Source organism: Furipterus horrens, unplaced genomic scaffold (assembly GCF_987537825.1).
Source record: "Furipterus horrens unplaced genomic scaffold, mFurHor1.1.pri manual_scaffold_5, whole genome shotgun sequence".
Classification (NCBI taxonomy): domain Eukaryota; kingdom Metazoa; phylum Chordata; class Mammalia; order Chiroptera; family Furipteridae; genus Furipterus; species Furipterus horrens.
The window spans coordinates 166,103,946-166,122,551 of record NW_028327175.1 but is presented as its reverse complement, the minus strand read 5'-3'; the positions used below and the strand labels follow the sequence as shown (position 1 = coordinate 166,122,551).

Sequence of the window (18,606 nt, the reverse complement as noted above, 5' to 3'; positions counted from 1 at the left end):
TAAGCTGTTTTTATTTATCTAAATGTTTACAAGTAGCTAAAACAGCACATTTTTCTGTGATTGATTAGTATTAGAAGTAAAAACAGTATTAAATATCGAATGCAGGCTGATGCATGTTCAGTGATTTATTACAATGACAAGATTTAACAGAAAAGTCAACAACCCATCCTTGTCAGAAAGAGTGTGGTGGCTCTCCTCCATGGGTCCTCAGACTGCAAATGTACACATTAACAGAGAGACCAATTTTTTTTTAATTAAGAAGCAATTTTTTGGAAAATACTATGGGTATGGGAAAAAAAGCGTATGATCCAAGTGAAATGGTCTAGAAAACGAGGCACTTCTATCTGGCTTGTTAGAGAAGTTCCAGGCTGAGGGAGCTTCTCCGTTTCCCTCCTTGTAAGATGTTGTTTACATAGTATGTAACATGCCCACATCCTTCCTAGGCATATTGGGTCCTTAGTATTTTTCTTTATCATTATAAATAGCACTTATTAAACAATAATAGTTGATACTTGTTATCTACACTCTAAAAAGTTGCTGCAAATACTAACTTAGCACATATTAAGCCATTGCTCCTAGGGAAAATGCAGTATTGGATTCCTGAAAGTCTCTGGTCACATGATTTTTGGATTTCTGTCAATTGATCAATACTAACCTTGTTTTATAAGTGTTAAATTTAAAGACAGCTTATTTAACATACATTGTTGATTCATTAGCATTAAACTCACAGCCAACAGCACTATAATTCATGCCTAAACAACATATACCTAACATGTGTGTTTCCTCCATAAAGCACATCACAGCTTTCATGTACTTAGGGAAATCAGACAGCACTTCAGCACTATACTTGGAAGTGATTTTCCACATCAAAATAACCAATGAAAAGCACAAAAAAGTGAAAAGCATGGCTATCAGTAGACCATGAAAAAGAACATTTATTTACAGTATGAGGGCCAGAACAGGGAGACAGAATGTGACCTTATACGGTCTCAACTGGAAACATGCACGTTGGACAAATCAAATTTTTTGCTATTCAGTGCATGTCCATGAAAGCCTGTGAAAGTGGGTCATGGGTTACAAACACATTTTAGTGAGTAAGCAAATTTGCAAATATAGAACCAACTTTAACAATAAGGATCAAATATACCTGACTTGAACTGAGAGTGGTACAGGGAAAAGTAAATGGAAAAGCATTAAGCTTTGAAAAGTCAAAACTAAAACCCTAAATATTTCCTCCCAGTCTGTAGTGAAGAGAAGTCTGAAGGGATGGTAAAGACAGGGCCATGACAATTCTTGGAGATAAGAAATGGGATTTGACCACCCCCAGACATCTGAGAAAAGGCAGAAATCATTCAAGTCAGAGTTATAGCTAAGATCATAATTAAACTAAAGCACAAAGTTACCTTTATATCTTCAGCTTAACCTTTGTGTCCCTCAAAAAATTAAAGGTCAGGATTTAAATAGCAACAATTTTATCCTGCCACACATCAACGCCAGACAATGGAGTATGCACCCATTCTCGTGTTTTTATCTGCTTTTATCTGGTGGGTGTGGGTGGCCTTTCTCACAGCAAAGTGGTAAGGTTTGCACCTTGATTTGGAGTTTGGAGTGGACGTAGAATGAATAGACACTTTGGCCTCCTTTTGTTCTCGCGTGGACCCTGAAGTCAATCTAAGCTGACTAAAATAAAATAGTCCTCTGTAGAATTCAACCTAGCCTATCAGTGTTTTTATTAGCATGTATTCCTGAAGCCCCCAGGTAATATTAAAGTCTTATATTATTTCGGCCTCTGTGTAGACCTCTATCTTGGGACCTTACAAGAAGAGGTGACTAATGGAATACAGGACTCACTTCTTATTATCCTAAGGTTAAACAACACTTTAAGACCAGAATTTCATACAATCCAATATCACCAATATATCTTAAGTTTTGCACTTTAACCAAGGGATTCTTGCATTGGGTTAAAAACTAGTCTAATGTCTTTTAACAACATCCCTCACTCCATTTCTATAATGTTCATCAATTCTGGATGGCCATAGACGTTGTTTCAAAGGGCAGCAAAAAGTTTCTGATTCCAGGAAACTATTTCTTCTATAACAAAATGTCTCTTACTCTTTCCTGCAGACTTCATCTAATATTGATTTTGATAGGAGGCTGGGCAGCATCACCTTTAATGACTTTTTCAACACTGGCATTCTAGAATGAAGAAGTCATGCTCCAAGGTAAAACTTGGCACTCATCTTGGCCACTTTTCCAAGTCACGAGGAAAAAAGAGGGCAGAAATACAACTTGGTTTTGGTAGTACCAGATCCCTACTCTGGATTCTCCATTAAGGAGAAACATGTAAAAATACCACGCCGGTTGTCCTTCCCTCTAACCCTCTTCCTGTGACTATGAAACATGAAAATTTGCTCTTCTCAGTATTTGAGACTGCTACAAAGCCAGGAGATTACAAATAGTCCTAGGAGTTTCCAGCAGAGTCTACTCCATCATTGGACACAACAGGGAAATCCACACATCTGACCCAGGGAAAGGAAATGGAAAATACAAAAGAAAGGGGAACCAAAGTCATAGGAGATGAGAACAGGTCAACTCTAGCTGAGTGAATGCAGACCAAAATCGCCCTGAAGTCTCACTGGGCCATTTTGTTTCCTTTGTGCTTAAAGTAACCCATGGGTTTTTAAATTATCATTCACGGCTTCTTGGTTTTCTATTTGTTTGCTTCTTTTACAAAGTCCAGGTTGGGACAAAGAATAGTAGAGTAACAAAACCTGCCTTTTGTGGGAATCTGAATTAAACAACAGGAAAATATATAATATGGAACTACTACCTTAACAATAGGAAAAACATAATGAATGGCTCTTGTATAGGACAATTTTGTCATTCTGCATGCCAATGATGATCAGATTCCTTAATGTAATAACCCAACAATCATTTTCTTGTATCATTCTCCTCCATCTTGTACCTGATCCATTCTAAGAATTATTTATGTACACCAAATCAAAAAAGAATGCAACATGGATGTTATTCTATATTTAAGCTTCATACTAAACAAATGTCATTTATAGCCCTTGAATATTTTAAAATAACTGATCAATGAAGCAGGTCTTGTGTAAGTCAAGAATATTAGACTATGAATATGAACATGACAAACAAATGTGCCCTGGTTTTACTCAGATCATTTCGTTGAGCAGATGCTTTCCATAGCTACCTCAAAGTAAAACAGATATTTCACTGTTGAAAATCTTGGAAATATATGTAAAGAGAAGAACCCATAGTATGGGGTGAAAGGCTTGAAGCTCTATTTGAATTCATGCACACTTTAGCCATGAGACTTCATTAGTCATTAGTTGACAACTAGAGACAAATCTGGATGTGGGAGAATCCCAGCAAACCTACATCTAGAAAGGGCAGCAGCTTTAGCCTGATTAAAAGAGTAAATGAGTCCAACTCACTGATCAGCCCTGTAAGGACATTATGGGTCTCTGACCAGTGGGGAAGTTTGGTCACTGCTGCTGTTGATTATCTTTTAATTGTTCTTTATAAACATTCCTCCCCTATTCCAGAGACCTCTAAATGTGTTTATTTGGGATATTATTTACCATTAATTTAACACATCTATTTATTCAGAATCTACTAGAGAGAGTGCCATACTGTGTAAGGAACAGAAGATTCAAATATATAGAAGTGCAGATCCTGTTTATAGAAAGCTTTCTGTCTCTTAGAGATGTTTCATGGCATAATGAAAATACCCCCATGCTAAGAATTGGGAATCCTAAGATATAGTCCAAATCACAGTGGCTCAAACTTACTGGTTATTTGATAAATATGTGTTTACTTGATGAATGAAAGAATATATGAATGAATGAATGAATAAAACAAATACATGAAATCTTTGCTGCTAACTCATCAAATTATAGTACTTATTTTTAAATATCCTCCTGTCCCAGAGCCTTCCCATAAAATTTTAATTAAATCCAAACTCCTTACCCTAGCTTAAGAAATCTTTTCTTTGCTGAAATATGTGACCCTTTCCACCCTGGTGGCATGCTATTTTCCTGCTAGGCTACTATGCTTCAGTTCTACAGGCTTTCTTTTAGATCTTCTACTTAACACCTTTGCACCAGCTTTCCTGCCTTTTATGCTTTCTCTTCTCATCTTTGCCTAGCTGACATCTCTTGTCACTTTATGTTCATCTTACATTTCACACCATCTGCTTGTTAAAGGAGTTCGAGTAGATAAGTTCTATCTTTATAATATTTTAGTTACTTTAAAACATTTGAGAAGCAGGAAAACAGATAAGTGATTAGCTCTTTTGTTTAAGGTACACTTAAGTAGTCTGGAGTCCACATGCTTTCCTCATACCCTGTCTATAATCAGATGGCCTTGAGGTCCTGGCCCAGAAACTCAGGGCTTCTTACCATTTATTATATTCCACATACAAACTGAATACTCTTCATACTTATATATATTTGAAGAACTGGAATAAGAGTAAAAATATTTCTTCAACAGTATAATAATAGAATTACCATGTGATCCAGCAATTCCACTTTTATATATTTATCCAAAAAATGAAAACATTAACTCAGAAAGATATATGCAGTCCTATATTCATAGCAGCATTATTTATAATAGCCAAGGTACAGAAACAACCTAAGTGTCCACTGGTAAATGACTAGATTAAAAAGCATAAACAAATACCATAGAATATTATTCAACCATAAAAATGACTAAAATCTTGCCATTTGCAACAACATGGATGAATCTTGAGGATATTATGCTAAGTGAACTAAATACAACAAAGAAAAATATACCATACGATCTCACTTATATTATGATTTAAGAAAAATGAGCTCATAGATAGATAGAACAAACTGGTGGTTGCCAGAGGAAGGGGTTTGAGATGGGCAAAATGGGTGAAGGGGTAAAAAAGTACACACTTTCAATTATAAATAAATAAGTCATGGGGATATAATATACAGCGTGGTGACTAGTTAATAATACTATGTTTATATATTAAAGTTTACCCTGGCTGGTTTGGCTCAGTGGATTGAGCGTCAGCCTGCGAGCTAACTGTTGCTGGTTCGATCTTCCAGTCAGGGCACATCAGAGAAGGAAAACTCTGACTCCAAAAAACCTCCGCTGCCTTATGGCATACCTCTTCAGGGGAAAGGCTAAGGGAGTAAACCCCGACAGAAAATCCGGAGCCGGAGTCCCTAAGGCGGTTTGACGTTGTAGTCAACACCGGCAACTCCTGCGGTGCACCTGAAGCCAAGCTGTATTGACTCCATCTTTCCCTTGGACCCTTCAGCTGCGAAGAGAGGGGGGGTCTGCTGCATGGGCAACAGCAGACCCTCCATATCACCCTGCCCAGGCTCTGTAGCTTCAGCTTCACTGGAGAGGACACTCCAGCGTCATCGCAAGATGTCGATTCAACACGGGAGGAGACAGATACCGTGTCACTCCCGAGTCGGACTGCACCACCATTCTCGGCGGTGCAGATAGACTCTTAAGAAGCTACACCATCGTCTCTCGAGACGGACGGCTGCCGACGACGTATATATTAAAGTTGCTAAGAGAGTAAATCTTAAAAGTCCTCATCACAATAAAAATAATTGTATAATTATTGTGGAGACAAATGTTAACCAGACTTATTGTGGTGATCATTTCACAGTATATACAATTATTGAATCATTATGTTATACACCTAAAATTGATAAGGTATGTGTCAATTACACATCAATAAAAACAATTTTAAAAATGTAGGATACAGGCAAATCTGTTGGTTTAAGCCACATAATAAAACACTACCCACTCTGTCACCACTTGTCATGATCAATATGACAGTGACCTCTGAGCCATAGAGCACTAGAATCTCAATCTCTGCTTCCAATCTCTTCTGTTTCCCTCTCTAGAATGTATTCATCCATATAATATATCCTCAAAAAACAATGGAGAAAATAGAGGCAAATTTTTGTGATAGATTATTCCTCAGAATAAAAGCTTGACAAACAGGTAAAGACAGAGTACTAGGAGAAGCATCTATTAATGAACACAGTCTTTCATGTAGCATTCTTCAAAGAAAAACGAAAAAGTCCATCTGATTCTCTAGCTTATTCAAAATATCCAGTTGTCAGTAAAAGTATTGAAATTCAATTCCCAAATTAAATTAAATCACTTCAAACTTAAGAATTAGACTTCTAACAAATTCAAGTGGACAGAGCAAAGAACAGGCCACAACTTCACCTGTTGGTACTAGGATAGAACTAACTAGTCCTATTCAAAGATGAACATATAGAAACACATAAGTACATCACCCACTATGAATTATGTGAAAAAGACAATAACACCAAGTAAAGGACATCTTCCCTACTGATGTGCGTAAAGAGAATATACTTGAAATTAATTTCTGTACAAGACAGAAGAAAGATTTAGAACACATCTAATTGCTATCCTCAAAAAAGAAAAAACAATGCAGTCTCTGTGAAACAAGTTGAGAGGGTCAAAACACAGACTGTTCTAAGATGAATACAAAGGTTATAAGGATGCTGGCTAAACTAAGGCAACATTTAAAAAGACCCAAAACACAATTGTAAAACAAAAATCTGTATTGGAGGCAGTAAAACAGAAGTGAAACTAAAAAATTAAATATTGTAAGGAATGTATATAATTTTTCAGAATATTTCCTAGTGATTAGAGGATAAAAAAAGGAAAGAGAAGATGAAAGACATAGAAGACAATTTAGATCTAACTGAAGGGAGGTGTTATTGAGATAGAAATCAGAACAGATAACTTATCATTAAAGGTATAATATAAATATTATACATAAGAGAACTTAGTGATAACCAAATAAAATAAATTAAGTGACTGGAAATATTAGGGAAGTTTTATTTTATTTCAAGTTTCAAGGGTAAAGTTAAAATCTTACAAAAATCAAAGGAAGAGTAAAGGCTTATCTCTAAAGTAGCAAAAAGAATTCTGGCCTCACCCTTCTTTGAAAAATCAATTGTCAGAAAACAATTTGTACAGAGTAGTCACTGGGAAGATTGTAACCTGAGAAATTTGTACCTAATTTGTTTATTTGAAAGAGTGGTGTCATGAAAAATATATCATTCACATTACCTTCCTGAGAAAACACAAAATATGAATACCTATCAACTAATAAAGAGAAAGAGAAATCAAAAACTCAAGACGGTAACAGTTAAAGTATTTAGAAAATATCAAACACCTTTGAAAACAATTAACTTTTTAGGATCAGATGTGAAGAATTGTCATATGAGCACACAAACAAATTCAAAGTCTGAAAACATGTTATATATGAAAAAAGATCGAATTTTGTAATTAAAAAGTTGATTATAATAACACCAGATAAAAGGAGTAAAAACAGGTAAATACAAAGAAGGACAAATCAGGTTAAGTTCAGATAAGTTAAATTTTTTATTAAGAACTTGGTCCTGACTTTTCTAGAGGAATATAGTTTTAAAATCCATTTGATAAACAAAAGAATTACCATTAGTAAAATTAATGAAAGGTTTTCAATCTTATAACCCTCTATATAACACAAAACAAATCCTGGAGAGATACAGGAGGCGGTGGAGTTAGTGGATGTTACACTCATCTCCCAGGCGCAAACTGGAATTACAACTAAAATATAGGGCAATCAACCTGAATAACCAACTGAACACTAGATGAAGAGAAAACTTATAACCAAGGATTTACAGAAGAAGCCACATCGAGACTGGTAGGAAGGGTGGACATGCAAAAAGAACTGGCTCCACTTCTCAGTGGCAGCTAAATTTCCAGAGGGATAGGTCAGAAGCATGGGGTCTCAGCCCAAAGCTGGACTCTACAGTCCAACCAGAGCTGGGAAGAGACACCCACTAAAAACTGACTGTGAAAATCAGCAGGGATTCTGTTTGCCATGGCAAGAGAAGTTTGCTGGAGACACAAACACCCTCTGTAAAGGTCAGCACACAAAATCTCATTCACAACCACTCACCCTGCGCTCCAGACTGAAGTCATATGAGAAGATACTGGAATTTATGGTTCTGGGGAGATAGCTGAAGGAGCAGCTGCCAAGATAACTATGCTGAGTCACTCTCCCACATTATAGATGCCATGTCTCTTAGGTGGAGCACTCTCCTCCATAGGCATCAGCCTGGAAGAAAGCAGTAGCCCTACCCTCTGGAATCCCTGTAGCCCCACCTGCAAAGCTTGCACCATGCTAAAGAGTCAGTTCCCTGGGCCAAAGAGTAGAGGTCTGAGCAGACTCAGAGAGTGCCAGCGACAGAGCTGTGTGGCTTCGTGGCCAGGGATCCATTCCTCCACCTTCCCATGAACATCACTGGCACCTCTCCCTCATGGGAGATCCACGAGCCCCATCCTCCTGACTCCCAATGGCCCCACCTGCTGAGATCAGGCTCCTGGCAGAATCTGAAACAGACTGAGTTGTTTGGCTCTAGTGTGAGCACCATTGTTTTCTCACACATCTGAGCAGTGCAGAGTCCTCCCTTAACATGGCCAAATCTTGGTCTATTTGAGCCTGATAAACTCTGCTGGCCTCACTCTGACAACTTCCTAAAACCCTGTTCCACAACAAAGTTGTGTGAGCACCCAGCGAGTGGCAGCTACACTTGGTATACCCTGGGACATTTGCTGAGTGACCTGAGACCCAGCACTGGCACCCAGTTTAAACCTGTATCAATCATGTGAACACCACTTGCCCTTAACTGGTGACTCACTGAGAACCTACCTCATGCAATTTGAGTACTGCCAGAGGCTCTTTCAGTGACTGAAACTAACAGGTAGTCAAAAGGCAGAGGGAGACACAGGAGAATCTTGAGGTAAATTGAGACTTTTGCTGACCTGTCCACAGGCCCAATGCTGGTAAAAGCTAGACTCTGTGTACAGCTTGGTCCTTCCTGTGCATATCCAGGCCCAGGAGAGACCACCACAAAATTTGGTTTACACTGTAGCTCCAAAGAGGTACCCAATCGCCCATCACAGGCAGTGTTGGACATCACCAATGTCCCTCCAAAGGGGCCCCAGAACCAATGCATCCAGTGGCCTACTTCAGAGAACATCAGAGCAGGATTCATTAGCTTCACAAGTGGCATATCCAAAAGGAGATCTCAGCAGGCACCAGACTGTGATGAGGCGAATTCTGCTTCATGTGGTCACCATCTGCATAGCAGCTCATACACTGAGGTATGGGTTGATCCTTACAGTCAACCAGCCTGAGGGTTGACCCCAAGCACAAAGAAGCCAATAGAAATCAAGATTCATTTACAACAGAAGGGCCCACATAATGCACAAAGGGGACATTGCTGGAGCATCAAGGTTGGGTAGATGATCAAGGAGACTGTGCCACTGGGTCCACCAGAACACCTACTACATAGGCAATGCTACCAAGACTGGATGTCATAGCAGATCTATATAACACACAGAAGCAAACACAAAGAGGCAGCCAAAATGGGGAGCCAAAGAAACATACTCCAAATGAAAGAACAGGAGAAATCTCCAGAAAAAGAGCTAAATGAAATGGAGCCAGATGTTACCAGATACAGAGTTTAAAACAATGGTTATAAGGATTGTCATGGAACTTACTGAGAACTTCAACAAAGAGATAGTAAGTATAAAAAAGGACATAGAGACTTCCATCTAAGATGGAGGCTTAGACGGACATGCTCGGTCTCCCTCTACAACTAGAGAGGAATACAACTACCTCAAAAGAAAAGATAACTAGAAATTCCAGAAAATAAAACTACACAGAAGCCCAACGTATGAAGTTATAAACCAGCGGCACTCGTCGGGCAGGTAAGAGGAGCGAAGGTGGGCGGTGCTGTTTGCAGTAGCACCAGGGACAGCGACAGGGAGAAGAGTCCTGGCTACAGTAGAGCCGCAGCAGCTCCCAACCCCAACGCTGGGAAAAGCAGCCACCGCATTGCCTCAGACGGTGAGGCCCAGAGGGCGGGAGGACAGTCCCGAGTCTCTCAGCGGAGAGTAATAGCAGGAATCCATCTTGGACCCCAGCCCCCACACAAAGTGCCACAGTGCTGCAAAATAGGTTGCAGATCGCCGCCGGTTGCTGGGTAATGACCACGAAGCACCACAGCGCAGCGAAAAAGGTTGCGGATTGCTTCTGGTCACTGGGTTGTGACGAGTACACAGGCACTGCCCACTATGGCTGGCCCAAGAAAGCAAAACGCATCTGTCAAAATGAGGCAGACAAGTATAGAAATCCCGGTGGCACACCTCACCAGGCAACAGATGAAGAATCTGACAGATGAACAAATAAGAAACCTGTCAGAGGCTCAGTTCAGGGCCATTGTTATCAGGTGGCTTACAGAATTAACAAAAGATCTGGAAAAAGATGAGAAAGAATCGAAAAACACTCATACTGAAAGGAACAAAACCACATATGAGACAGATGGTGAGGAAATAAAATCCAGAGTTCAAATCAACAAACCAGAACACAGAGAAGGAACAAACAGTCAACCAGTGCAGAGAGAAAAAAACGGGAAGCAAGGAAAATGATGAGAGGATCAGAAACCTCTGGGACAGCTATAAAAGGCCCAACATAAGAATCATTAGTTTGCCAGAGGGCGAAGAAGATGAACTAGAAATTGAAAAATTAAGTGAAAATATAATAAAGCAGAACTTCCCAAACTTGGGGAAGGAAATAGACTCATAGGTCCAGGAAGCACAGAGAGTTCCAGAAAAACTGAACCCAGGGAGAACCACTCCAATACACATTATAATCAAAATGTCAAAAGTTAAAGATGAAGAGAGAATCTTAAAAGCACCAAGAGAGAAGAAAAGAATCATGTACAAAGGGATCCCAATTAGACTATCAGCTGATTTCTCAAGGGAGACCCTGCAGGCAAGAAGTGACTGGCAAGAAATATTCGAAGTAATGAAAATCCAAAACCTACAACCACAAATACTCTATCCAACGAAACTGTCATTCAGAACAGAAGGGCAGAAAAAATGCTTCCAGGACAAAATAAAACTGAAAGAGTTCATTAGATCCAAACCACTATTATATGAGATGTTAAAGGGACTGGTTTAGAAAAAGGAGGATCAAAACTATGAACACTAAAATGAAAACTGTAACACAAGAACCAACAACAGAAGGTAGGGAATTGAAACAAAGACAAACTAAATAGGCAACGAGAGTGGGAAAAGAACTATAGGTATGGGGAACATATTGGAGGGGAGGTCAGCAGGGAGGGGTAATGGGTAAGGGAGGGAGATGATACAGGAATTAAGAAGCATAGTAGGAGGGAATGGAGTAGACAGGAAGAGGCTGAGAAGAACTATATGCACAACCAATGGACATGGACTAAAAGTGGGGGACAACTGGAGGGAGGGGTGTCACGGGGTTGAGAGGAGCAAAGGGAAGGGAAATTGGGACAACTGTAACAATATAATCAATAAAACACATTAAAAAAATAAATAAATATTTCAATAAGAAAAAAAGGACATAGAAACCACCACTCCCCTAAAAAAGAACCAGTCAGAAATGAAGAATACAATATCTGAAATGAAGAATAGACTAGAAGAAATAAACAATAGGTTAGATGAAGCAGAGGATCAAATCAGTAATTTAGAAGACAGGTAGCAGAAAACAACCACTCATAACAGCAAAAAATAGTAATAATAATAATTTTAAAAATAAATAAAATAAGGATAGTTTAAGGGACCTTTGGGACTACATGAAACATGACAACATCTGCATCATAGGAGTATCATAAGGAAAAGAGAAAGAGTAAGGGATTGAAAATCTATATGAATTAATAATAACCAAAAACTTCCCTAATTTGGTGAAGGAAAAAGACACACTGTCAAGAAAGCACAGAGAATCCCAAACAAGATTAACCTAAAGAGGCCCAGATCACACACACCATAATTAAAATGCCAGAAGCTAAAGACAAAGAGAGACTCTAAAGAGCAGCAAGAGGGAGGGAGTTAACTACAAGGGAGCTCCCTTAAGACTGTTGTCTGATCTCTCATTTCATGTCATAAGGTATTGAAATGAAATATTAAAAGTGATGAAAAGCAAGACCTAAAGCCAAGACTACTTCACTAATCAAGGCTATCATTTAAAATTGATGGAGAAATATAGAGCATCCCAGAGAAGGAAAAGCTAAAGGAGTTTGTTACCACCAAACTAGTATTATAAGAAATGTTAAAGAACCTTTTTTTAAGAAGAAGAAACAACAACAGAGGAACATAATTAAAAGAATAAAATGATAATAGAAATGCACCTATCAATAATCACTTTAAGTGTAAATGGCTTAAGTACTTCAATCAAAAGTCATAGGGTAGTTGAGTACATCAGAAAACAAGACCCATGTATATGCTATCTATAAGACACCCACCTCAAAACAAAAGATATACACAGACTAAAAGTAAAGGGATGGAAAAAGATACTTCATGCAAATGGAAATGAAAAATAAAGCTGGAGTAGCAACTCATATCTAACAAAATAGACTTTAAAACAAAGACTATAATAAAAAACAAAAGGGACACTACATAATGATAAAGAGAGCAATTCCACAAGAAGATATAACCCCTGTAAACACCTACCCAGCCAATGTAGGAGCACCTAAATATGCAAAGCACATCTTGATAAACATAAAGGAAGAGACTAACAGTAGTTCAGTCACAATAGAGGTTTTTAACATCCCATTGACTTCAATGGATAGATCGTCCAGAGAAAAAATCAGTAAGAAAACAGCAGCCTTAAGTGACACACGAAATCAGATGGATTTAATTGACACCTTCAGAGCATTTCAGCCTGAAGCAGCAGAATATACATTCTTTTCAAGTGCACATGAAACATTTTTCAGGACAGACCACATGTTAGGCCACGAATCATCTCAACAAATTTAAGAAGATTGAAATTGTGTTAAGCATATTCTCTGACCACAATGATATTAAACTAGAAATCAATCAATCACACACACACACACACACACACACACACACACACACACACACAAAGAAAAAACACAAAGATATGAAGGCTAAATAACATGTTGCTAAACAATGAATGGGGCAACAATGAAATCAAGGAATAAATCAAAAGATACCTTGAAACAAATGAAAATGGGAACGCAATAACTCAAAATCTATGGGACTCAATGAAAGCAGTCCTGAGAGGGAAATACATGGAACTGCAGGCCTATTTCAAGAAACAAGAATAATCTCAAATAAACAATCTAACTTGACATTTAAAGGAACAAGAATAAGAACAACAAACAAAACTCAAAGTGAGTAGAAAAAGGAAATAATAAAGATTAAAGCAGAAATACATATAATAGAGTCTAAAAATAAAAATAAAAAAGGTCAATGAAACCAAGAGCTAGTTTTTTGAAACAATAAACAGGATTGACAACATTTAGCCAGACTAATAAAGAAAAAAAAGAGAGGACTCAAATTAATAAAATAAGAAATAAAAGAGAAATTTCAAGTGACTCCACATAAATACAGAGGATTCTAAGAAAATATTACAAACAACTATATGCCAACAAACTGGACAATCTGGTTGAAACAGATAAATTCCTAGAAACATACAATCTCCCAAAACTGATTCAGGAAGAATCATAAAATCTAAATAGACAGATTACAACTAATTAAATTGAACCAGTAATTAAAAAAAGGAAACTCCCTGGACTGGATGGCTTCACAGGTAAATTTTGCCATATAGTCAAAGAAGAACTAACATCTATCTTTTTCAAAATATTTCAAAAATTTCAAGGCGAGGAAAGACTCCCAAGCTCATTTTACAAGGCCACCATTATCATAATTCCAAAACTAGATAGACACTACAAAAAAAGAATATTATAGAAAAATATCTCTGATGAAAATAAATGCTAAAATCCTCAACAAAACATTAGCAAACTAAATGCAGCAATACATGAAATGATTATAACCATGATCAAGTAAGTTTTTTCTGGGTTGCAAGATTGTTACTATATTCACAAAATAATAAACATGACACACCACATAAATAAAATGAAAGATAGAAATCACATGATCATATTAATAGATGCAGAAAAACCATCTGACAAAATCCAGTACCCATTTATGATAAAAATTCTCAACAATGTGGGAACAAAAGGAACGTAGCTTAACATAAAAAATTCCATATATGACAGACCCATAGCAACATAGCTCAGCATAATACAGACCATATACAACAAATCCATAGCCAACAGATTCAATGGGAAAAAACTAAAGCGTGTCCCTTAAGATTAGGAATAAAAGGTGTCCACTTTCACCACTTTTATTCATCAGAGTACTGGAAGTCACTGCCACTGAAATCATACGAAAAAGAAAAAAGAAATTTAAAAAAGGTATCCAAAATGGAAAAGAAGTAAAACTGTCATTATTTGCAGATGACATGGTACTATATGCACATAGAGAACCCTAAAGATTCCACACACAAAAAAAGCTTACTAGAACTGATACATAAATTCAGTAAAATAGAATGATACAAAATAACTATCCATAAATCAATTTCAGTTTTAGGCGCCAATAATAATGAACTGTCAGGGAAACTTAAAAAAAAATCCCATTTACAATTGCATCAAAAAATTAAAATACTTAGAAATAGATTTTACTAGGGACCTGTACTTGAAAAATTATGACACTGAAGAAAAAAATCAAAGAAGATGTAAGTAAGTGGAAGCATATACTGTTTATGGATAGGAAGAATTAACATTATTAAGATGTCCATACTACCCAAAGCAATCTATAGATTCAACACAATTTCTCTCAGAATACCAATGTAGTATTTTAGATCTAGAAAATTCTAAAAATGTATATGGAACCACAAGAGATTCCAAACAGACACACACTCTTGAGAACGAGGAACAAAGTTGGAGGAATCACAGTACCTGATAGCATACTTATACTATAAGACCAAAGTAATCAAAAGAGCACGGTACTGGCATAAAGACAGAAATATAAATCAATGGAACAGAACAGAGAGCCCAGAAATAAACCCATATCTTTATGGTCAATTAACATTTGACAATGGAAGCAAAAACTTACAGCGGGGTAAAGATAGTCTGTTCAATAAATGGTGTTGAGAAAATTGGACAGATATGTGCAAAAGAAATAAACTAGACAAACTTCTTACACCAAGCACAAAAATAAACTCAAAGTGGATTAAAGACTTAAATGTAAGACTCAAAACCATAAAAATCCTAGAAGAAAACATAGGCATTAAACTCTTGGAAATTTCTCACCACAATGTCTTTTTTTTTTCTGATATATTTCCTCCAGTAAGGGAAATAAAGTAAAAAATAAACAAATGGGACTATATCAAACTAAAAAGGTTTTGTACAGCAAAGGAAACCATCAACAAAAGGAAAAGACAACCCACTGAATGGGAGAATATATTTGCCAACGATACATCTGATAAGTGGTGAATATACAACATTTATAAATAATATATACAACTCAACACCAAAAAATCCCAAATGATCTAATTTACAAATAGGCAAAGAACCTGAATAGAGACTCATTCAAAGAGGACATACAGATGGCCAACAGACATATGAAAAGATGGTCAATGTCACTAATCATCAGATAAATGCAAATTAAAACCACAATGAGATATCACCTCACACCTGGCAGAATGGCTATCATTAATAAATTAACAAACAACAAGTATAGGTGAGGAAATGGAGAAATGGGAACCCTTGTGTACTGTTGGCTGGAATGCAGATTGGTGCAGCTACTGAGGAAAGCAATATGGAGTTTCTTTCAATAATTAAAAATGGAACGGCCTTATGACCCAGCAGTTCAACTTCTGGGAATATATCTGAAGAAACCTGAAACACTAATTCAAAAGAATATATGCACCCCTATGTCCATTGTTGCATTATTTACAATAGCCAAGAAAGGGAGCAACTCAAGTGTCCATCAACAGACAAGTGGATAAAAAAGCTGTGGTATATTTACACAATGGAATGCTACTTGGCCATAAAAAAGGAAATCTTACTTTTTGTGACAGCATGGATGAACCTAGAGGCTATTATGCTGAGTGAAATAAGCCAGTCTGAGAAAGACAAACACCATATAAGTTGACTTATATGTGAAATCTAATGAACAAAATAAACCAACAGAATAGAAACAGACTAATAGAAACAGAGAACAGATGGGCAGCTGTCAGTGGGGAGAGGTGCTGGGGGTCTGAGTAAAAAAGTTGTAGGTATTAAGCAAAGAAAAAAAGAACTCATAGGCACAAAAACAGTATGGTGATTACCAGAGAAAAAGGGGGGTGAGAGGAGGTAGAAGAGGGTACAGGAAGAATAAATGGTAATGGAAGGAGAGTTGACCTGGGGTAGGAACACCCAATACAATATACAGATGATGTATTATAGAACAGTATACCTGAAACCTATATAATTTTATTAATCAATGTCACCCCAATAAATTGAATAAATTATTTTTCAAATGCTGGAATAAAAGAAAAAAAACAAGAAAACATTAGATAATGTGATAAAATTAAGCCCAATTATATGTTATAGTAATAAATTTAAATGCCATAAATTTTCCTAATAATTTATGTTAGAAAATTAAATATATAAAGATCACCGGACTTCCGGCCAAGATGGAGGCTTAGACGGACACGCTAGGTCTCCCTCTACAACTAGAGAGGAATACAACTACTTCAAAACAAAGAATAACTAGAAATTCCAGAAAATAAAACTACACGGAAGTCCAACATATGAAGTTATAAACCAGCGGTGCCATTTGGGCAGGTAAGAGTTAAAGAGGGCAGTGCTGTTTGCGGTCGCACCTGGACAACGGCCGGGTGGCAAGGAATCCCGGATCCGTCAAGCCCCTGCCGGTGCGCAACTCTGGCGCTGGGGAGAGCGGCTGCCGCATCACCTTGAACAGTGAGGCCCAGGGGGGCGGGAGGACGGATCCCGGTCTCCTAGCTGAATAACTGTGTGAATCCATCTTGGACCCCCGCCCCCAAAGAAAGCACCACAGGGCTGTGAAATAGGTCGCAGACAGGCAGGCGCCAGCGGGTCGCTGATTTGTGACGCGTACACAGGCACTGCCCCCGACAGCCGGCCCAAGAAAACAAAACGCATCTGTCAAAATGAGGCAGACAACTATAGAAATCCCGGTGACACAACTCACCAGACAGCAGATAGAGAACCTGACAGATGAACAGATAAGAAACCTGTCAGAGGCTCAGTTCTGGGCCATTGTTAACAGATGGCTTACAGAATTCACAAAAGAGCAGGAAAAAGATATGAAAGAAGCGAAAAACTTTCATAACGAAAGGAACAAAACCGCATACGAGACAGAAGGAAAGGAAATAAAATCCAGAGTTCATTTCAACAAACTGGAATATGGAGAAGGAACAAGCAGTCAACCAATGCAGCGAGAGGAAATGGGAAGCAACAATGAAAGGATCAGAAACCTCTGGGACAGCTATAAAAGGCCCAACATAAGAATCATTGGTTTGCCAGAGAATGAGGAAGATGAACTAGAACTTGAAAAATTGAGTGAAAATATAATAAAGGAGAACTTCCCAGACTTGGGGAAGGGAATAGACTTGCAGGTCCAGGAAGCAAGGAGAGTTCCCAGGAGACTGGACCCAGGGAGAACCACTCCAAGACACATTATAATCAAAATGTCAAAAATTAAAGATAAAGAGAGAATCTTAAAAGCAGCAAGAGAGAAGAAAAGAATTATGTACAAAGGGGTCCCAATTAGACTATCAGCTGACTTCTCAAGGGAGACCCTGCAGGCAAGAAGAGACTGGCAAGAAATATTCGAAGTAATGAAAATCCAAAACCTACAACCACGAATACTCTACCCAGCGAAATTGTCATTCAGAATAGAAGGACAGAGAAAGTGTTTCCAGGACAAAATAAAACTGAAAGAGTTCATTAGATCCAAACCACTGTTATATGAGATGTTAAAGGGACTGGTTTAAAAAAAAACAGAAGCTAGGGAGATGAAACAAAGGCAAACTAAATAGGCAACGAGAGTGGAAAAGGAACTGTGGGTACGGGAAGCATATTGGGGGGAGGTCAACAGGGAGGGGGAATGGGGAAAGGGAGGGAGATGATATAGGAATTGGGGATCAAGGTAGGAGGGAATGGAATAGACGGAGAGAGGTTGGGAGGAACTGTATGCACAACTAATGGACATAATCTAAAAGGGGGGGACAACTGGAGGGAGGGGGGCCACCGGGTGGAGGGGAGCAGAGGGAAGGGAAATTGGCACAAATGTAATAATTTAATCAATAAAACACATTAAATCTGAAAAAAAAAAAAAAAGATCACCAAAGACATTTAAATAAACTTTAAAAGATGGTTTAAAAAATAAAATAATTAAAAAGTGTTCAAAGCAGATGGCTTTAAATTAAAATAACTGAACAATATTCAAAACTGAAAGCCAAAACCTGGGAAAAGAAGATAATATTTTTTGCTAATAAAAGGAATCCAATGCAATGAAGATATAATAGACAATAAATTTATGTGGTAGATGACTTAGTGATCAAATATCAAGGTGGAAACACCCAAATCCAAAATAATGAATTGAGAAACATCACATCATTGTTAG

General features: G+C 37.7%; 1 protein-coding gene across 1 annotated transcript in view; it reads right to left on the bottom strand.

Moving 5' to 3' along the window:
* Window positions 1-18,606, bottom strand: part of LRMDA (leucine rich melanocyte differentiation associated) — a 1,129,276-nt gene that overhangs the window by 116,332 nt on the left and 994,338 nt on the right. The gene's annotated exons all lie outside the window — the stretch shown is intronic.